Source organism: Physella acuta, unplaced genomic scaffold (genome assembly GCF_028476545.2).
Source record: "Physella acuta isolate Inbredline_101_S28 unplaced genomic scaffold, ASM2847654v3 ptg000317l, whole genome shotgun sequence".
Lineage (NCBI taxonomy): Eukaryota > Metazoa > Mollusca > Gastropoda > Physidae > Physella > Physella acuta.
Window position 1 is genome coordinate 213,378 of NW_026731836.1, and position 18,430 is coordinate 231,807.

At 39.5% G+C, this 18,430-nt stretch overlaps 1 long non-coding RNA gene across 1 annotated transcript; it reads right to left on the reverse strand.

Moving 5' to 3' along the window:
• Positions 1-64: 64 nt before the first annotated feature.
• LOC131940440 (uncharacterized) lies at positions 65-1,373 on the reverse strand. Its single transcript, XR_009386544.1, has 3 exons — positions 1,273-1,373; positions 624-762; positions 65-128 (listed from the first exon to the last, which is right to left on the reverse strand). It is a non-coding gene; the product is annotated as an uncharacterized LOC131940440 (long non-coding RNA).
• Positions 1,374-18,430: the final 17,057 nt, after the last annotated feature.

Genomic DNA, 18,430 nt, shown 5'->3' on the forward strand with positions numbered 1-18,430 from the left:
GAACGTTTTCGGCGCCACAAAGATGCCATGTTTCTCAGATGCCAGGAAGACCACGCCTACTTTTGCTGCGTCCTGAATGACGTCACCGTTGTCTGGGTCTGGCTTCTTGTAGTCTGTTTTAGGGAGTTCTAGAAAAAATAAAATGATTTCGTATTTAAATGTATGCGGTAGAGCGCTAGACTGCTTAATCATAATCATAATTCGGTGAACTTAGTTCCCTTATCAGACACATTTACAACCGTGTACATCATCGTGACAAATTGTTTCTTCTTCTTTCCTTCTACTTCTTTTTTTTATTATTAATTTTTAATGCTGGAGGGTATTCCCTCCAACAATATAAAGTATTACATTTACGCTGATTTCAGCCTGCTTTTCTTTTTGGATTTGCTTCCATAGCCTTTGTCTAACCAAGATCAAACAACAAGGCAGCAGTTGTTTGATTTTGGAGTTGTCTCTCCTAGATAGGTTACTGTCCCCGGTCAACGAGCCTCATCTGCCAGGGGAACGAACTCCATTATTTTCAGCTTAGCAACCTTATTAAGCTTTACCGACTCAACCTCAACAAAACAAAACAAAACAAAAAACAGGGGAGGTAACCCATGAATTATTGTTTGTCGTGTTACCAATCCAGGGTTGTCTTTCCTCGGCCGCTACACAGACGCCGTAGGTTGAACCTGGCCAGTTCTGTCGTAAAATCTGCTCGCTTTTTGTGTCGATTAAAATTAGGCGGTTCCCGGTGACGTCACTTGAAACGAGAAAATCCTGAAAATACAACTCTTCGAGCTCACAAAAATGTTTTGAATTGAAAAATAATTTCGTTTATTAAAAATAATTTTAATTAAAAAAAAATGGAATCGTTGTTAATTAAATAACGTGGCAAGCATGTTAAATATTGATTTGTCTTTTTAAAAATAAAAAAAAAAGCTAAAATTTTCCCCATCATTTTTCTAACTTTAATTTCACCCACTTGAACAAATGTCAAGTTTAGAAAAAATGTTTTTTTAAATTTAACATATAATAAGAAAGTAGGCACCATGGTAAAAATATTGAGAGTTTATATTTTATTTTAACGTTAGTTATAAACGAATGTATTGTGATACACGCTTTTCAACCCCCCCCCCCTTCACTTTCTGCCTCAGTGAAGTTAGCAATGATGATCAGGGTCAAAGTTCACTGTTTCTGAATTTTAATATTCTCGTATAAAATATCAAGCAGGATCTGCGCTAATTGGCCATTAGCGCTTTAAACGTTATGTAAGACAAACATGCTCACCTGATGAAAGTCAAGGTCGAATAGGTAGCTGTCGTACACTGTACTCACGCGCACGGGGATGCACGTGTGGTTGTTGAGGTGGCACTTGTTGACGACGGAGAGCCCGGGGAGTCTCTCCACCCAGTACAGGCTGGACGGGAAGAGTAGGTCACGTGGTACATGGGAGTAGGTCACGAGGTACAGTGGAGTAGGTCACGTGGTACAGGTCATGATGTCACGTGGTACAGGGGAGTAGTCACGTGGCCAGGTCATGATGTCACGTGGTATAGTGCAGTAGGTCACGTGGTACAGGTCATGATGTCACGTGGTACAGGGGAGTAGGTTATGTGGTACAGTGGAGTAGGTCACATGGTACATGTCATGATGTCACGTGGTATATGTCATGATGTCACGTGGTACAGTGGAGTAGGTTATGTGGTACAGGGAGTAGGTAATTTGGTGCAAGTCATGATGTCACGTGGTAAAGGTCATGATGTCACGTGGTACAGGTCATGATGTCACCTGGTACAGTGGAGTAGGTCACGTGGTACAGGTCATGATGTCACGTGGTACAGGTCATAATGTCACGTGGTACAGGTCATGATGTCACCTGGTACAGTGGAGTAGGTCACGTGGTACAGATCATGATGTCACGTGGTACAGGTCATAATGTCACGTGGTACAAGTCACGATGTCACGTGGTACAGGGGAGTAGGTCACGTGGTACAGGTCATGATGTCACGTGGTACAGGTCACGATGTCACGTGGTACAGGTTATGATGTCACGTGGTAGAGGGGAGTAGTTCACGTGGTACAAGTCTTAATGTCACGTGGCACAGGTCTCAATGTAACATGCTACAAGACAAAAGGCCACGAGGTACAGGTAATAATGTCACATGGTACAGGACAGGAAGTGACGTCTTAAAAGACAAAAGGCCATGAGGTACCCAGGTCTTTTGGTGAGGTGTCACAAGACAAAAGATCACGAGGTACGGGGCAGTACAGCAATCATCACGTGACATTACATTACGCAGGTGAATCTGTACTTCGACCAAGTGATGCAAAAAACATGAGACTCATCACGTGACCATCGACTATGTGTTCATCAAATCACACAGGACAATCATCACATGATACAGGTCAATTGTCACTTGATAGAGGACGAGTTAGACGGGATGTCATAACGGCTATCACGCTAAAATAAACATGTCATTGATATACGCCGAGCGTTAAAACTAACATCTATAACATGACACATGTCAGTAGCTTAGAGCTTGACTTGATGTCGTTGGGATTGATGGCGGTTATCGATCTAGTTTTTTTTCTACAAATGAACTTTGTACTTTCGCTTAATTAAAAGCTGTTTACAGTATACGCCCTATAGCAGGCTATATATTTTACACACCATTCTGGTACTATTAGATTCTACACTCCATTCTGGTATTATTATATTCTACACACCATTCTGGTACTATTATATTCTACACACCATTCTGGTACTATTAGATTATACACACCATTCTGGTACTATTAGATTCTACACTCCATTCTGGTACTATTAGATTCTACACACCATTCGTGTAGTAGATTGTTTGAGGCCAAATGACTAAACATGTTCAAGCAGAGGCGTAGCGATGGGCGAGGGGGGGGGGGGGGTGGTGCAGGGGGGGACGGGACATATGTCCCCGGGCGCTGACCTTATGGGGCGCCAAAATGGGTTGGAAAAAGTAATCGAAAGTTTGAGGTGGGGGGGGGGTGCAAATCGAAAGTTTGATGGGGTGGTACAAATCGAAAGTTTGAGGGGGTGGGTGCAAATCGAAAGTTAAGTTTGCTCCCGGGCGCCGGGAAGGGTCGCTACGCCTCTGTGTTCAAGCTATCTTGATAATTGTATATTCTCTCTCTATTTAGCCTGAATTGCCTACTTTTCTAAAATTCACATTTCCATACTTTACATTTTAATTAACCAGACGACGACTAACATCCACCAATTGAATTTCATCGACGTCTGGGTCGTAACCTACGTGTTGGTGGCGAAGTCCAGGGTCAGACCCGTGGGTCGTATGAGACCCGTCACGAGACTAGATCGGTTCTCCCCGTTCAAGGTCGACTTGTGAATGGCTGGCGTCTGCTCCTTGTCGTCATCCACCCAGTACAGAACCCTGAATGTGATTGGTTGGTTATAAATAGCACTGTAGACTCCATGTTGTTGCGTGACGTAATATACATGACTTACAGAGGATTTGTGGCGTTTTGGGTCTATTATGGCTATATTTATTTGGGTTGTTTAGCAGTGGTGATTTATAAAGTGGCATAAACAAACAACATACGAGTTGATAAAAATGTGTTTTACTAGACATACATGTCCATAAGGAAGATGAATTAGAGTACATCGGTGTAGCAAAAGACAATTGCACTAATAATATGTTCTACTGTCACATTTTATATTAGCAAAGATAGTGTATACTACACATAGTGTATACCACACATAGTGTATACTACACATAGTGTATACTGCATATAGTGTAGACTGCATATAGTGTAGACTGCACATAGTGTAGACTGCATATAGTGTAGACTGCACATAGTGTAGACTGCATATAGTGTAGACTGCACATAGTGTAGACTGCATATAGTGTAGACTGCACATAGTGTAGACTGCATATAGTGTAGACTGCACATAGTGTAGACTGCACATAGTGTAGACTGTATCTAGTGTAGACTGCATATAATGTAGACTGCATATAGTGTAGACTGCATATAGTGTAGACTGCATATAGTGTAGACTGCATATAGTGTAGACTGCATATAGTGTAGACTGCATATAGTGTAGACTGCATATAATGTAGACTGCATATAGTGTAGACAGTTCTATGAATATGTTCTACTGTCACAGAATATATTAGAAATGGGTGGACCCAGGTGTACCTAGCGAAATTTCTCTGGCATTTCTTAGTTCTAAATCAGACAATCTCAGAATGGATTGGGGCAGGCCATACAACCAGAGGCGTAGCGAAGGGGAAGGGGGGGGGGTTGGGGGGGGCAGGGGCGGAAAGGGGGGTACATATATCCCCGGGCGCCGACCCAAGGGGCGCCAAAATGGGTTTGAAAAAGATTAAAAGCTCATTTTAGCTGCAGTTTTGAATTATAAACATAAAAAATATATGTGGGGGGGGGGGGGGATGGGCGCCAAATTGAAAGTTTGTCCCGGGCGCCGTGAGGGGTCGCAATACCTCTGCATACAACAGACAAACCATTTCTTACATATCAATTCTATCAACATTTGCCAGGGCATAGCATAAAAAACAAAAACATCAGCCCACACCAAGATTCAGGGACTCACCATTGAAGAGGTCTAACAATCCCAGTGATCCCAACGACCCCAGACTAAACTTTGTATTGGGTCCACAATACAAGGATCAAAACACCCCAAGAATTAGCGTTGTATGGGGTCGATCATCAAAGGGATCCCAACAACACCAGGCTAATCATTGTTTGGGGTCCATCATAAAAGGGTCAAAACACCCCTAGACTCACCTTTGTAAGGGGTCAAACACCCGTAGCGACCCCAACATTCCCTAGACTCACCTTTGTAAAGGGTCAACCAATCACAGCGACCCCCAACACCCCCTAGACTCACCTTTGTAAAGTGGTCCACCATCCCAGTGATCCCAACACCCCTAGACTAACCTTTGTAAGGGGTCAACCACCCCAATGATCCCAACACCCCGTAGACTCACCTTTGTAAGGGGTCCACCATCAAGTCACACGGCACCGCCAAGCCCGTCCCTATCACAGTGGTCAGGATTCCCCGGCGAGGCTGGTCCGGCCTTGACCCCCGCCTGTCCTGGTAGGGGAAGGGAAGACAGGTGGTGCCCTCACACAGGTGGGAGATGTCCAGACGGTAGATGGCCTGGTAGGAGGGGTCTGCCCAGTACAGGTGTCTCCTCAGCCAATCGTAGGCCAGGTCTGGGGGAAGCGATTATGTTATGTGCAAGATCGATTACCTGATTCAATACAAGTTAACCCTTTAAATAACAGGTCTGGAGGAATCGATTATGTTATGTGCTAGATCGAATACTTGATTCAATACAAGTTAACCCTTTAAATGACATGTCTGAAGGAATCGATTATGTTATGTGTTAGATCGAATACCTATTTCAATACAGTTGAACTATTCCAATGCCAGGACTAAAGGAAAAGTTAATCAAAGCCAACCATTTTTGTGTATGATCGAATACCTGATTCAATACAAGTTAACCCTTTAAATGCCAGGTCTCAAGGAATCGATTATATTATGTGCTGTATCGAATACTTGATTCAATACAAGTTAACCCTTTAAATCCCAGTTCTCAAGGAATCGATTATGTTATGTACAAGATCAAATACCTGATTTAATACAAGTTAACCCTTCAAATGACACGTCTGAAGGAATCGATTATGTTATGTGTTAGATCGAATACGTGATTCAATACAGTTTAACCCTTCAAACGCCAGGTCTAAATGAAAAGTTAATCAAAGCCAACCATTTATGTGTATGATCCAATACCTGATTCAATACAAGTTAACCCTTCAAACGCCAAATCCAAAAATGAGGTGTAACACCTACATCAAATCGTACGCTACTTCTTAAAGCGCATATAATTTATACAACTAGGTAAAAAAAAAATAACGCCAAATGTAACGCGTTTAACACCGATAACTGTTGAGGTGCATTTAATCAAAGAAACTGCTATTATCTTTGAACTAAGGACCTAAACTATATGGGAGTGTTGTACATTGTGTTGTTTGTCCTATGTTTTCTTTGTTCCGCCAAATCAAATACCAGACGCAACCCATTTTCACTTATTATGTCCTTTACATTTTCACTTGACCAAAAAATATTTACGACTAACTTTACAACCCAACAAAAATAAATAAATAAAGTCGAAGTAACTTTTCGGAAAAATAACGTAAAAAAACCAAACATACGGCAACCACATATAGAATTTAGTATTACCATACCAGCGTCCGAAATGTTAATGATCTGAATGTAATTATTAAAATTATTTTTAATTCCAGTCAGTTCATGCAAACATTAAAAGTGTGAGCACTTACTAATCTATAACTCTCTGATCTGATTGTAATTAAAATTTTTTTTTTATTCCAACCAGTTCATACAAACATTAAAAGTGTGAGCACTTACTAGTGACTCTCTTGGAGATGCCGTCAAACAACAGACGTGTCCTGTTCACATATCCAGGGAAGTCGATCACGACCTGTAGGTTGGTAAAATACGTGCTGTCACTTGTTATAATACGTACGTGCTGTCACTTGTTAAAATACTTGTTAAAATACATGCTGTCACTTGTTAAAATACATGCTTCGCCCCCCCCCCCCCGAAGAGATGCCTGGAAGAAACTCTGCTCATAGAATGAAAAAACCAGTTAATTAAAAAGTCTAGTGACATTTAAGCGCAATTTCCTTATGTTATCTAAAAATAGCTCTGTCGTAGCGTAAATCAAGAGCAGGGTTAGTAAAACCATTGGTTAGTTATTAAAACGTTTTTTATTAATTTTTTTTTCAGTATTTTACATGTTTTATTTACAATAGAGTTACATGACTAAAAACCATTGCGCGCCTACTGAACGTGATGACGCAGCTATTGAACGTGATGGCGCAGCTATTGAACGTGATGACGCGTGTGGTGTGGTTGGATAAATATGCCTACTAATTCGGTCCAAATTTTAATTAATTCAAAAAATTTTTTGTGACCGAACGAAAGGATATTTTTGAAAACTTTCTTCGGCAATATTGTTCTAAATTATGACAGAAATCGATTGGTACATGTTTCAAGTCGCTAAGTGGTCTGGTTGCCGAGATATGGGCCAAAAACTTCTTTTTTTCGAGGTTTTTTTGGCTTTTCCGGGAAATCCATGAAAGAAACCCGGAACTTTTATGGCCTATGTTCATCCTCGTAACTTGCTTAACATAATTGCTTTTGGAACTAGTCATCGATATTGCTTCGTTGAGGAGGAGATACGACTTAAAGCTGCGGACACACATCCATCCATCCATCCATCCATTCATTCATACATTCATACATCCAGAAATGACGGGTTAATAAACGCAATTCTCTAGAATGGAAATTGCGCTAAAAAACAATCACTGTACCAAAAGTTTGGAAGACTTCCGGTCGATGACGAAATATTCGCGCCGTCTGACATCAAAAGCAAGGACGATCCATTCATTGGAGATAGCGGGAGCTCTTGCAATCTCTTCGCTCTGAAAGTAGAGGCACGTTGGTATTGGTGGTGGGGATAGATAGGTATCGGTGGTGGGGGTAGATGGTATCGGTGGTGGTGGGGATAGATTGGTATCGGTGGTGGGGATAGATTGGTATCGGTGGTGGGGATAGATAGGTATCGGTGGTGGGGGTAGATGGTATCGGTGGTGGTGGGGATAGATTGGTATCGGTGGTGGGGATAGAATGGTATCGGTGGTGGGGATAGATTGGTATCGGTGGTGGGGGTAGGGTGGTATCGGTGCTGGGGGTAGGTGGTATCGTTGGTGGGGATATATTGGTATTGGTGGTGGGGGTAGATTGGTATCGGTGGTGGTGGGGATAGATTGGTATCGTTGGTGGGGATATATTGGTATCGGTGGTGGGGATAGAGTGGTATCGTTGGTGGGGGTAGATTGGTATCGGTGATGGGGATAGATTGGTATCGGTGGTGGGGATAGATTGGTATTGGTGGTGGGGATAGATTGGTATCGGTGGTGGGGATAGATTGGTATCGTTGGTGGGGATAGATTGGTATCGGTGGTGGGGATAGATTGGTATCGGTGGTGGGGATAGATTGGTATCGGTGGTGGTGGGGATAGATTGGTATCGGTGGTGGTGGGGGTAGATTGGAATCGGTGGTGGGGGTAGATTGGTATCGGTGGTGGGGATAGATTGGTATCGGTGGTGGGGATAGATTGGTATCGGTGGTGGGGATAGATTGGTATCGGTGGTGGGGATAGATTGGTATCGGTGGTGGGGATAGATTGGTATCGGTGGTGGGGATAGATTGGTATCGGTGGTGGGGATAGATTGGATAGATTGCTAGCGACGGTGGAGGCCCATTGGTATCGGTGATATGGTATCGAAGGTGGAGAGAAATCGGTGTAGGCGAGGCTGAGCACAAAGTAAATGTGGTAGAGTCACAAAGTACCTGTGGTAGAGTCACAAAGTACCTGTGGTAGAGTCATAAAGCACATGTGATAGAGTCACAAAGTACCTGTGGTAGAGTCACAAAGTACCTGTGGTAGAGTCACAAAGTACCTGTGGTAGAGTCACAAAGTACTTGTGGTAGAGACAACTGGTATACGCGGTGGAAGCTTGAATGTTGTTTATTTACACATACAAACACAGACCTAATAACTGCTATAAATGATTTCATCCCGGGTACCTGAACACAGCGACCATTTATAAATAGTTAACGACAACTCAAGTATATCAAAACACAACGTGGCTAATGGGGGAAGAGTTGTGTGTCTGTGTGTTGGGGGGGTGGGGGGAGAGTTGTGTGTGTGTGTGTGTGTGTTTTTGGGGTGGGTGTGAATGTAGGGGTGTAGGGGGGTTAAGTCGGTATATATTCAGATTGTAATGGTTAGTAGTGCAATTGGGGGTGGGGGGGGGGGGGGGGGTGGGAGGGGAGGCTGTCGTCCCATTGTGGGTACGGTAAAAGTTGTGAGGGTGGGTCCTCATTGTGATGGTAGTGGGGCATGAATGTGTGGGATGATCCTCACTGTGTGGCTGGTTTTAGTGGTGGTAGGGTGATGGGGTTGGCGTCATGATAATGAGGAGAATGTTTCCTCACTGATATGTACACATATCGTCTGCCTACGTTAACATATAGTCTACTCAGTCAGAATCTAATCACCCCAATATGCCTAGCACGACATACAATATAAAAGTTTCCCTTCCAAACCTGACGGTCTATGGGGCAAGTGAAGTAGAGTTCACTTATTTCTGTGACCTCGGCATATGAAGAGATAGTGTGGACAGGGTTCCATGACAAATGATCTCAGGACAAATGATCTCAGACAAAATATCTCAGACAAAATATCTCACGGACAAATGATCTCAGGACAAATGATCTCAGGACAAATGATCTCAAGGACAAATGATCTCAAGGACAAAAGATACCAGGACAAAATATATCAGGACAAATGATATCATGGACAAATGATCTCAGACAAAATATCTCAGACAAAATATCTCACAGCAAAATGTTGATAGTATGCACAATGATTTTAGTTCATTTGAACTTTTTTTTAAATTGACTGTCAATATGGTTTTGTTTACTTTCTTTACGCATCATAATTGTGAATAAAATAAATTTGTTAAACTTAACAAACCTTCAAAAGATTTATTTAACTTAATCTTTGTAATGGCCTTTGATTTATTTGCAAAAATAAAAATTAAAACAAACTTTCTCCTTTAGCCTGAAAGGTATGATAAATGATAATGTATAAAACAAAGTATCGGTAGCTATACAACAATAATGTTTAAAACATGCGAAATATCTTTCAAAAATGTTAATGGGTCTCTAGGTTCGTAACGTAAAATTATTGTTTTTATTGCATGATCAACACAAACATAACGTTTACGTTTCTTTGCTGACAGTACATCGTTATGATCACACCTCTCCAATACTATGAGATCGTGTATTGTGTGAACTCTTGCTCGACATGTTCTAACTCCGCGATGACCGCTGTTTGTCTTAAATAAGCATTAGTCACCTGATCACTAAGGTGTGACCGACGCATAACTATTGAATTTAGCTATTAGTTGTATTGTTCATGAAGGGTGGATGTCTTTCCCTTAAGGCATGCCTCTACCATCAAAGCGGGCGGCCACCTTGATACGAAGGTGTTTCTCTATTGTTATTTCATCTTCTTTGATCTAGTTTCGTCCACCTGACATGGTTGGATTGTCTCATGTTTGGCAAGCCCGCCTACGCTGTCTATCGAACAATTTCTTTAATCTTCTATAGTAATAATCCTAATTTTAAAATGCAATATACAATTTTAAAAGTGCAATATGATAAATTTATACGGCAAACATTTCTTACAATTATCATATGGGCCTATAAACAATATTAAACATATTAAACAAAACCATACGACAGTTAATAAAAATTGTTCAAATTAACTAAAATCACCCAATACACTATTAAAATTTAGGTGTGAGATATTTTGTCTGAGATATTTTGTCTGAGATCAATTGTCCATGGTATCATTTGTCCTGATATATTTTGTCCTGGTATCTTTTGTCCGTGAGATCATTTGTCCTTGAGATCATTTGTCCTGAGATCATTTGTCCTGAGATCATTTGTCCGTGAGATATTTTGTCTGAGATATTTTTTCTGAGATCATTTGTCCTGAGATCATTTGTCCTGTCACCGTGGACAGCACTATACCCAGCCGCCTTTACTTTCCCTAACCTGAGTTTGGTATCCATCAGAGTAAGTTGGACTCAAGGACGGTCCACTGTGTTGTAAAGCGAGTTTCTGTACAGGGTCGATGCTGAACGTCACGAACGAGGTAGGACGACTGAAATTGTCAGTCTTTGTCGTGTTGTCGTTGTGTTAGGAAATGGTATTGTATATAATAAAAGATGAGATATCGTATCGTCGCTCTGTGTTCTCTATTGGATCGTCGTCCTCTTTTGTTCAACGTTCAGCGTCGACCCTGTACATAAACTCACTTTACAACACACGGATTTGAACCCGGATTCGAACTCGAGACTTACGGGTTAGCAGTCCAGCTCATACAATATACTTATCCTAATATGCCCAACACGACTTATAATCTACTCACCCTGCCGCCCACGTACAACGAGTTGAGTCTAGCCACCAAAGACTTGGGTGAGTCACGTAAAAGTCTAAGACGCGTCTGTGTCTTGTCACTCGAGACCACGGCTATCGAGACAGGTGTCTTGTCTGTCACACACGAAACTGTGGACCATATATATATATATATATATATATATATATATATATATATATATATATATATATATATATATATATATATATATATATATATACATATATATATATATATATATATATATATATATATATATATATATATATATATATATATATATATATATATATAGTAGAAAATGGAAACAATAATTAAAAGTAAAACCTTAAAATAAAAATTATAGAATTAAGAGCGAGCGTGTTTCTAGCTTGATTAAAAAAAAATTGCCAAAAACTAAAGAACCATGAGTCGTATTTTTCTTTCAGGCACCTCCCCCCTCCCAAGCAGCACGTCTACCTCCTTCCTAACCCCCCCCCCAGAAAAAAAATAGAATTTATATAGAAAATATATACTTTTACCAGTGTCCGCTCCCTCCCCCTCGAAAATTTAATTAACCCCCCCCCCCCAGTGTTTGAAAAAAGTATTCAAAACTTGAAGAATTTCGATTGCAGTAAGTAAAGTATTTTAAACAAGAAAAAAACCTTTTAGAAAATTCTGAAGTAAGAAATTTTGTTTCTTGTTATTAAAATGGCAGATCTCAGGTTTAAAATTTTTTTCACAAGTCAGAAAATGTAAGTAAAGCAGGACATTAAAAAATGTAGGCCTATCCTTTACGTTCAAATACCTGATCTCCAAAAAAAATTATTGCATAACGTACCTGAGGTAAGAATGAACAAAAGCCCCTGAAATACTAAAGTCTCTGACGTCATTTCCCCTAGAGTGAGTACCCCTATCACGCGCACACAAAAAACTCAGTTTGAAAGGACAATAAAAAACCACTTCCGAAGATGCGACGTCAAGAACCAAAACTGAATGCAACAACACAGTCAACAACACAACACATACGAAAGCTTATCACCCGGGACCAACAGACTCCTGAAATTGCGGAATCAATGTCTAAAAATAAATCAGAATTAAGTCATCGAAATGCTGGGCGTAGGGAAAAAAAAACAATTTGCATACGGTCGCGCGCAATGGCTGTTAAAATATGAATAGCCCTGCTCGGGAGGTGTCCGCGGTAATTTGATCTGACGTGTGTCCGGGCGACAACCTAATGGTGCCCTCATTCAACTCCCTACCCTCCGGGCCTTGATTAGTTTTTGATGGCTGGAGCCCACTCCCGCGACATTTAGGAGGCTCGATACAAAATATACTCAGTCCTTCGGGGGGTATTTTATAAACAGTTCCCACATGCATTCATGTTTACATCTGTATATATATATATATATATATTTATATATATATATATATATATATATATATATATATATATATATATATATATATATATATATATATATATATATATATATATATATATATATATATATATATATATATATATATATATATATATATATATATGTGTGTGTGCGTGTGTGCGTGTGTGTGTGTGTAGAGGCGTAGCGAGGGGGGGGGGGGCGGGGGGTGCGGACCGCACCGGGTGACACCATTTAAGGGGGGGGGGTGACACCAAGGCAAAAAATACCAAAATATATGGAGAAAAATTTGAGGGGTAGGGGTGCAAACAAATCGAAAGTTTGAGGGGTGGGGGTGCAAATCGAAAGTTTGAGGGGGGGGGGGTGCAAATTGAAAGAAAGTTTGATGGGGGGTGCAAATCGAAAGTTTGTCCCCGGGAAGGATCGCTACGCCTCTGGGGGGAGGGGTGACACCATTAAGTGCCGCACCGGGTGACACCCGACCTCGCTACGCCACTGTGTGTGTGTAGAGAGAGAGAGAGAGAGACAGGAGACTAAGAGATAGAGAGATATAGACAGTGAGAAAGAGGGAGTGTAAAGATGAGTGACAGGTGTATTTCTTAAGGATTATCTCTCAGAAAAAACAAAGAACGGCTAAATGAAGTTAAGAATGAGTTTGATTGTTTAATCCTGAAACAGTGATTCTTAACATTTTTTTGAGGCACTGAACCCCATTAGTGTCATATTAGCATTTACCGAACCCATCTTAACAGTTCTATTGTTCGCACTGAAAGAATCCAATCGTGAATCATGTGTCGGTTGTGTATCTTGACCTCACTTGACTCACAGAACCCCTGAAACTGACTCACAGAACCCCTGAAACTGACTCACAGAACCCCTGAAACTGACTCACAGAACCCCTGAAACTGACTCACAGAACCCCTGAAACTGACTCACAGAACCCTTGAAACTGACTCACAGAACCCCTGAAACTGACTCACAGAACCCCTGAAACTGACTCACAGAACCCCTGAAACTGACTCACAGAACCCCTGAAACTGACTCACAGAACCCCTGAAACTGACTCACGGAACCCTTGAAACTGACTCACCGAACCCCGGGGGTTCGATCGAGCACAGGTTAAGAACCACTATGCTAAAAATAGAAGAAAACGATTGCAAAAAAAAAAAGGTCTAATTTAAAAAGAATAAGACTCTAGGATTTCATCCATAAATGACGTCACGCTTTTTACACTCCCCCCTCTCCTCCATCACACATCGTCACAAAAGGCCACCCCCCCCCCCCCATTACAATAACCTCACACCTCAGCCTACAACCTCCCTCAAAATTGCAGTTGAATTTTTTTCTTAAATTTTTTTCTTAAAACATCGATATTTTTTCCAGAATCTTGTCTGAGCTCTGTCAACATAGAGTATTTTAATCAATTCCTGTTAAAATTTATTAAAACAGTTTTCTAAAACGCGAAATAACGGCTAAAACTTGTTTTCTAACATTGCTTTTAAGTTCTTTTTACTTTCTCGTATACACGAAGTATAGAGAAAGTATTGTAATCGTGCAAAAAAAAAAATCGAGATTTTTACAAATTTCGACGTTTTACATCTCACTGACACGGAAAAACATAATTTTGCAATCTTGTCCGTATGTCTGTGTGTCTGTCTGTGTGTCTGTCTGTCTGTCCGTGTGTAAACACGATAACTTGAGTACCGTTACAGCTAAGTTGATGAAATTTCATATATAAGTATTTTATCAAAATCGAAGATCCGTATCAACTTTTGAGCGATTTCTGATAACCGGAAGTGGTACTTTTCCTACTTTGAAATTTTCAAAAGCCTATAACTTGAGTACTATTTCAGATAGATAAACAAAATTTCACAAGTAAGTAAAAGATCTAATTCTCTACCTTCTGTTAAATTTTGAGTCATTTCCATTGAACGGAAGTAGTAATTTACGCTACTTCCGATTTCTCAAAAAAGTAATGTAAATTTTTAAAGTACTAATAATATTGCGCACTATTATGCACTTTTTTATTTAGCGTTCACTTGGAGTGCAATTCTTTTGTCTACGAGATTTTATTCTATTTTTAAAACTTTAAGTATTTAAAATGGATTAAAAATCATGTCTATAGCCCGAGTTCCCATCCCCTGTTATTTTATATAAAAATATTCGAGAAAGTTTAGGGGAGATCACTCCCGGTTTATTTTGGGTAGCTTTTTGTTTACAACGTAAAACACAATTTGCTCCTTATACACTTTAGCTTGATTGGATGATTTGTCTCCCCTATAATCTGCTTTGCTGCTTGCCCCAGTTGACGTCATAGTCTATAAATATAAACGAATATATACGCCCAATCGCAGTAGGCTTTTAAAAGAACATATTTACACAAAAAATAAACAACAAAAATAACACCTTAAATTAATATTAACTTTTTTTTTTACCCATTTTTCTTTTTCTTTAATACACAAAGTCACTGTTAATCATTAAATTGTACATTTTTATGTCTAAAAATTCTAGAACTTCCCCCTTCCCTGGGGATTCAATCGGACCCAGGTTAAGAACCACTGTATTAGAGCTAGTTTTCGCTGTGATGCAATTGGTTTAAACAGTCTTCTAAAATGATGTATAAATTTATATAAAGCTCTGATGTTTGCCCTTTCTTAGAATGGATTCCTATTTTTCTCGTATATACGAAGTATAGAGAAAATCTTGTAATCGTGCACAAAAATCACATAAAGATTGGACAGTTTTCACCGTTTTACCCCTAAGTCCTTCATCACATCCGGGATGTAGAGGACTTATTTTAATCGGGCAAAAATTATAAATCCAGATATATCAAAATTTTGGCGTTTTATGCGTAATGGAGTCGGAAAAACTGGATTATCCAATTCTGTCCAATGTCTGTGTGTGTGTCTGTGTGTAAACACGATAACTTGAGTACCGTTTACAGCTAGGTAAATTTCATATATAAGTATTATATAAAAATCGTAGATCTGTATCAACTTTTGAGCGATTTCTGACAAACGGAAGTGGAACTTTTTCTACTTTGAATTTTTCAAAAGCCTATAACTTAAGTACTATTTCCGATGGATAAATGAAATTTTACATGTAAGTAAAAGATCTAATTATCTGTCTTCTTTCAAATTTTGAGTAATTTCCGTTGACCGGAAGTAATAATTTTCGCTATTTCCGATTTCTCAAAAAAAAAACCGCATGTGAATTTATAAAGTACTAATAATATTCCGCACTATTTTGCACATTTTATATGACGTTCACTTGGTGTGCAATTCTATTTTAAAAAATTTAAGTATTTAAAATGGATCAAAAGTCATGTCTATATCCCGAGTTGCCATTCCCTGTTGTTTCATATAAGAATATTCGAGAAAGTTTAGGGGAGATCACTACCGGTTTATTTTTAAAATTACAATCTTTTATTTAGTTCGCAACGTTTGTTTATTTATTTCTTTGTTTATGGGTTTGTAGGTTTGTGGGTTTGTGGCAAATCTTCTAACTAAATTTAGACACAATCCTAATACAGCGATGTTGTTGCTATTTGTACTGATCTAATATATAAAGCTCAGTTCTGTATGAAATGCATATGTTTGTCGTTGGTCTTGGATGAATTTAAGTGTTAGAAAATTATCGCGCGCATTTGTCTAAATTTATGAGCTAAAAAATTACTATTGAAAGTGTTGGGAAATAATTTTCATTTTTCAAATTATAGTAATAATTGTCGGCATGTTCATTAAACACAAGTTTAAAAAAAATATCATCTTTTACAAAAATTCTAATTATGTCTTTATTTAGTCCTATAGCACTTACTTCCCTTTGATAAATTAGGAAAACAAAATTACTTCCCTTTATAAAACCATTGCATTTTGTGGAAAATAATTTACTTTTTAATTACTTTGTTTTGGTGTTGGGAAAAAAAAATAATTACATAATTAGCGGGGATTGATCAAGTGCAAATGTTGTAGGTATTTTACGGATAAGCTTGGAGTATTAAAATTGTTCATTAAATTGAAACAGGCGCGTTCGTTTAAGTGAGTGCAAAAGACTATGAATAAGTTGGGGTACTATAGTCGTTCGTTAAGCTAAAAAAGGTGATTCCGCCCCGGGCGTTTATGTTCGCGTTAGTGTTTTCTTTGTGTTTAGGTGGGTTTGCGTTAGTGGTTTCGTTTTGATTTGGTTCGTTTTTGTTCTTCCTTTTTTTCGTTTTTGTTTGTGTTTTTTTTGTTTGGGTTTGTATTTGTGTTTTTGGTTGGTTTTGCGTTTGGATTTGGTTTGTTTTCGTTTGCTTTTTCGTTGTTGTTTTTTTTGTTGGTATTGGTGTTTGTGGTTGGGTTTGTTGTTAGGTTTTTGTTTTCGTTTGCTTTTTTGTTTATTTTTTCTTTGTGTTTGTATTGGTGTTTGTGGTTGTGGTTGGGTTTGTTGTTAGGTTTTTGTTTTCTTTTGTATTTGTAATTGTGTTAGCGTTATGTTTGCGTTTTGTTGTTTTGGTTGGTTGTGGTTTGGGTGGGCAATGCCGGGTTTATGATGATTACTAAACACACAGGTAATGGTCTTTAACAGAAAGGTTTTTTACAGAAGCCATAGCAGGGCCTGGCCGGGACGGCTAGTTATATATATTTTTAAAAATATACTCATTCTAACTTCTGTATGTAAAAAGTAATAATTTCACATTTCCGCGAAGTGCCTAGCTGATTTGAACTTCCGTTGTTGCTTTCTCGCATATCCGCGCACAGTGCTTAAAAGCTATTCACACCAACGCGCCAACGAAATCCCTGACGAAATCTTCGGAAGCAGCTGATAAATTTCGCAGGTAATAATTGAATGTACGCGGCTCGACATATCAGGGTGTACGTCTTTCAAGGTTTCCACGACCGCCTGCTCCAGTAGCGACCAGATTCTCCGTCACAATGAGAATATAGGTTTAAAAGAGGTCTTCATAGTTCAAGCAGGTGTATGTGCATCTTCACACGCAAGCGCGCGCTTGTACATGTGCAGGTGCATGTACATCTGCTTATGTACATATTCTTATGCAGGTGTATGTGCATCTTCACATGCAAGCGCGCGCTTGTACATGTGCAGGTGCATGTACATCTGCTTATGTACATATGTTTATGCAGGTGTATGTGCATCTTTACATGCAAGCGCGCGCTTGTACATGTGCAGGTGCATGTACATCTGCTTATGTACATATTCTTATGCAGGTGTATGTGCATCTTCACATGCAAGCGCGCGCTTGTACATGTGCAGGTGCATGTACATCTGCTTATGTACATATTCTTATGCAGGTGTATGTGCATCTTCACATGCTAGCGCGCGCTTGTACATGTGCAGGTGCATGTACATCTGCTTATGTACATATTCTTATGCAGGTGTATGTGCATCTTCACATGCAAGCTCGCGCTTGTACATGTGCAGTGCATGTACATCTGCTTATGTACATATTCTTATGCAGGTGTATGTGCATCTTCACATGCAAGCTCGCGCTTGTACATGTGCAGTGCATGTACATCTGCTTATGTACATCTACTTATGCAGGTGTATGTGCATCTTCACATGCAAGCGCGCGCTTGTACATGTGCAGGTGCGCATGTACATCTGCTTATGTAATCTACTTATGCAGGTGTATGTGCATCTTCACATGCAAGCGCGCGCTTGTACATGTGCAGGTGCGCATGTACATCTGCTTATGCTGGGGCAGGTGCTTGTCTACATGGTCTTTTTAAAAAGACCAAATAAAATCTTCCACCTGTCCTAAAGGATTTGGATCATTGGTTCTCCTTTTTTATTTTAAAAATTTATTACAGTTTTTTAACGCTTTTGCAACGATAGAAGTAAAAAAATTTCAATATGAAACTATTACAATGTTTAACAATAGAATGCTTATGCTGGTGTATATAAAAATACAATAAACACCAACGACCGAATCAAATCTTGCA